General features: G+C 41.8%; 1 non-coding gene across 1 annotated transcript; it reads left to right on the top strand.

Moving 5' to 3' along the window:
- The first annotated feature begins 2178 nt into the window (after nucleotides 1–2178).
- Nucleotides 2179–2250, top strand: Trnah-gug. Its single transcript has one exon. It is a non-coding gene; the product is annotated as a tRNA-His (tRNA).
- Nucleotides 2251–4464: the final 2214 nt, after the last annotated feature.

The following is a 4464-nucleotide window of genomic DNA, read 5'->3' as shown; positions in this document are numbered from 1 at the left end:
GAGAGAGAGAGAGAGAGAGAGAAATACTGAAGCAGAGGGAAAACGAAACGAGTACATGCTGAACAGTGAGGAATTTTTAAACGCACTGGAGAAGAAAAGGAGTGAGTGAGTGGCTGGGAAGAGTGAAATGGGGCGAGACTAGTGGCCATGTAGGGAGGGAAGGAGGGAGGGAAGGAGAAAAGGACATAGGAGTAAAAAGAAAGCTTGTATATGTGAGTCAACTTGTGTGTGTGTGTGTGTGTGTGTGTGTGTGTGTGTGTGTGTGTGTGTGTGTGTGTGTGTGTGTGTGTGTGTGTGTGTGTGTGTGTGTGTGTGTGTGTGTGTGGTGAAGCATTCCAGGTTGGACAAGAGAGAGAGAGAGAGAGAGAGAGAGAGAGAGAGAGAGAGAGAGAGAGAGAGAGAGAGAGAGAGAGAGAGAGTATACAGAAGGGATGAGGCGTGACGAGTGGTATGGGGAAGGAACCATTGACAAGAACACGAGGGTTATGAAGTTGTGTGTTGTGATAGAGACGTGGAGAGAGAGAGAGAGAGAGAGAGAGAGAGAGAGAGAGAGAGAGAGAGAGAGAGAGAGAGAGAGAGAGAGAGAGTATTTGTGAACAGTGGACATTATTGGAGGAGGAAGAGGAAGAGGATATGGAGTGAGGAGAAGAACGAGGAGGAGGAGGAGGAGGAGGAGGAGGAGGAGGAGGAGGAGGAGGAGGAGGAGGAGGAGGAGGAAGAGAAGGAAGAGGACACTGAAGAGTAATGACAAGGTAGCAAGTTCCGTTCCTGCCCTGTTGACCGTCTGACCTGACATGTCTCGACCCTGTCCACGGGGTCATGCTGAGAGAGAGAGAGAGAGAGAGAGAGAGAGAGAGAGAGAGAGAGAGAGAGAGAGAGAGAGAGAGAGAGAATGTAGGAGGCGTATTGGTGAAAGAAAGAAGACAAAAACAGATAATTTTTAAGCAACAACAACAACAACAACTACAACTATTAATACTACCACTGTTACTACTACCACTGTTACTACTACTACTACTACTACTACTACTACTACTACTACTACTACTACTACTACTACTACTACTACCACCACCAACAACAAAAAAATAAAAATAACAAAACCATAAAAGGAAGAAACGAAGAGAAGAACTGAGAAGGAGGAGAAGAAGAAGAAGAAGAGGAGATAGTGAGGGAGAAGGGATAGCGTAGGAAGGGAAGGAGTGAAGGGGAGAGGAGAGGAGAGGGGAGAGGAGAGGGGAGCAGTAAGCCGTCAAAACCGCTCTGTTATGTCACCCGTGGGAAGACAGGGGCGGGGTCTTTGGGGGGCAGTGAAGCGTGGTTGTTCACTCACCACTGTGGCTTGTGAGGGGAGAGGAATGAGGTGGATGGGGCAGGAGGAGGAGGAGGAGGAGGAGGAGGAGGAGGAGGAGGAGGAGGAGGAGGAGGAGGAGGAGTAGTAATGACTTTTGCGTGGGAGTTTTGGAAAGAGATTTATCATGTATCAGAGAGAGAGAGAGAGAGAGAGAGAGAGAGAGAGAGAGAGAGAGAGAGATTATATATAAATTTCCCCATTAATTTCTTTGTTTCTTTTATTGTCCATTATTTGAGAGAGAGAGAGAGAGAGAGAGAGAGAGAGAGAGAGAGAGAGAGAGAGAGAGATTGTATATAAATTTCATCATTAACTTCTTTGTTTTTTTTCTTACTTTCATCAGTTGTATTTCTTTTGTCTTCTATTACTGTCTTTTATCATGTATTATTTGTCTATCATTTGCTACATTTTCTTACCTTCATGCTTATTTTTTTCTTATTTTCTTCCTTTCATTCTTGTACTTCTTTAATTTTTCTTTGATTGCTTTCCATTCTTTATTCTTTTTCCTTTATTCCTCCTTTATTCCTTTTCCTCTGAGTATTTCCGCATTTTACATAACCTCCCTGTTTCTTTTACTGTATTATTTATTATATTTTCTCTCCATGTCTATTTTCTTGATTTTACTTCCCTTCTTTCTTATATTTCTCTTATTTATCGTCAATTGCTTTATATTCTTCATTGTTCCTCTTTCCCTAATTCAATTCCTTCTTTTTTTTCTTCTTTCAACACTCCATCCTTGTATTTCTCTTATTTATTATCAGTTTTCCATTTCTTATTGTTTCTTTTCATCTTTCTTCTTTACCTCATTGGATATAGCATGTCGAGTGGCCGTGATCGTATAGTGGTTAGTACATTGCGTTGTGGCCGCAATAACCCAGGTTCGAATCCTGGTCACGGCAAGAGGCACACTTCTTTTTTTTTTTTTTATTATGTAGCTAAAATTTTGTCTGTCGTTTGGTGAGATAGATAGATAGATTATCTTGTCTTCTTTAGGCATACAAAATAAAATAATGCATAATTCAGATTTGTTTACTTATTTCTGTTTCAATAATGTGTTGCTTGTAGGTAGTCTCTTGTCATTAGAATTTCAAAGCTTAGTGTTGCTTTATCTGTTATATTCATGTTGTGGTACGGAAGTTTTGTCTCATACTTAGCTTTATTTATTTCACACCATATTGTTTCGTCTTTCTGTCACTTTTATTCGACTGAACTGATCATAGGTACACAATTTATCACACAAGTTTAGGCCATTGGTAAATACATATCTATATATCTCTATCTATTAATCTATGTATCTTATCTATGTATGTAAGTCTATATGTATCTATCTATCGATTCATCTGTCTATGTGTGTGTATGTCTTTATCTGTGTGTGTGTATCTGTCAATCTACCTATCCATCTATCTATTAGTGTGTGTGTGTGTGTGTGTGTGTGTGTGTGTGTGTGTGTGTGTGTGTGTGTGTGTGTGTGTGTGTGTGCGCGCGTGTGTGTGTGAAAGAGTGACTGCAGCAAACACTATAATACAAGCACAACAATCAAGACAACAGGACAGTCTGGGAGTGAATTAACTTTATAATGCAGACCTGAGATGCGACACAGTTGTTGTCAGAAGCGATAATGATAGCCAAGCACAGGTGGTGGCGGCGGTGGTGGTGGTGGTGGTGGTGGCTGCGGTAGTGGTGTTGGTGGTGGTGGACGACAGTGTTTAACATCCTTCAGTACTGAGACACATTTTTACCTTGAGTTTTTGGTGTGATTAGACCATTTTATTGACATCAGGAAGGGTCTATGGAGGTGAGAAGATTAATGGCCACAGTCTTCACTATTCTAATCCCACGCATATGTATCTGAAGCTGTATAAAATCACTGAAATCACCAAATAGCAAGTAGAATGAATATGGAAACGTGTCATGGTACTGCAGGGGTTAAGAGGAATGAATGGTCAGTTTGCATGATTGGGAATGAAAAGGATACAATAAATATAAATTGATGATGATGAAGATATTATCAGTTGATGACGTGTGTGTTTTGGAGGATTGGGGGGAGAGAGAGAGAGAGAGAGAGAGAGAGAGAGAGAGGTGAACTGTAGAATGAGAGAAGTCAAGAGTAAGATAAAAACAAAAATAATGGAGAAAATTAGACAAGATTGTTTAAATAATCTCTCTCTCTCTCTCTCTCTCTCTCTCTCTTTCCCCTAAACTTCCCAGTCCATCTTCTCTTCCACCAAGTCTCTCTCTCTCTCTCTCTCTCTCTCTCTCTCTCTCTCTCTCTCTCTCTCTCTCTCTCTCTCTCTCTCTCTCTAAACTTCCCAGTCCATCTTCTCTTCTACCAAGTCTCTCTCTCTCTCTCTCTCTCTCTCTCTCTCTCTCTCTCTCTCTCTCTCTCTCTCTCCCCAGGCCACACATGCGTGACCAGCTCGAGGTGACTATTAGGTTGTCAGTTGTCACCCTCCTAGACCACTCTCGTTTTCTTTTCCTTCGTCCCCTCGTCATATTGCTGCGTCTCTCTCTCTCTCTCTCTCTCTCTCTCTCTCTCTCTCTCTCTCTGTGGCATAACATTCTTTTATCTCCAATTTCTCGCTTCTTTTTACCACAGCCTCTTATCTCTCGCTGCAGCTTCCATCACCCACCGGCTGTCTGTCCTCACGAGAAAGTAAGCTCAGTGACAACAACAACAACAACAACAACAACAACAAGGATAACAGTAACAGATAAGTCAGAGGAATAAGAAATAAGGCCCTGTATCTTTTTCTTTGTTCAATCGAGTGTTTCTTCTTGTTCTTGTTCTTGTTCTTGTTCTTGTTCTTCTACTTCTACTTTTTCTTCTTCTACTTCTTCTTCTACTTCTTCTTCCTCTACTTCTTCTTCCTCTACTTCTTCTTCTTCTTCTTCTTCTTCTTCTTCTTGTTCTTCTTCTTCTTGTTCTTCTTCTTCTTCTTCGTGTGTGTGTGTGTGTGTGTGTGTGTGTGTGTGAGGACGTCCCAGCAGCCAGCGAGCGAAGTATCTGGTAGGGAGAAATATCTTTAGCCACTAAGCTGCTGACATTTGTTGAAAAGCGAAGCGATAAGACGCTTGTGTGTTTTGGCTAATTAAAACCAGCAGAGGGGCGGCGC

Source organism: Portunus trituberculatus, chromosome 43 (assembly GCF_017591435.1).
Source record: "Portunus trituberculatus isolate SZX2019 chromosome 43, ASM1759143v1, whole genome shotgun sequence".
Lineage (NCBI taxonomy): Eukaryota > Metazoa > Arthropoda > Malacostraca > Decapoda > Portunidae > Portunus > Portunus trituberculatus.
This window is presented reverse-complemented; position numbering and strand designations above follow the sequence as displayed.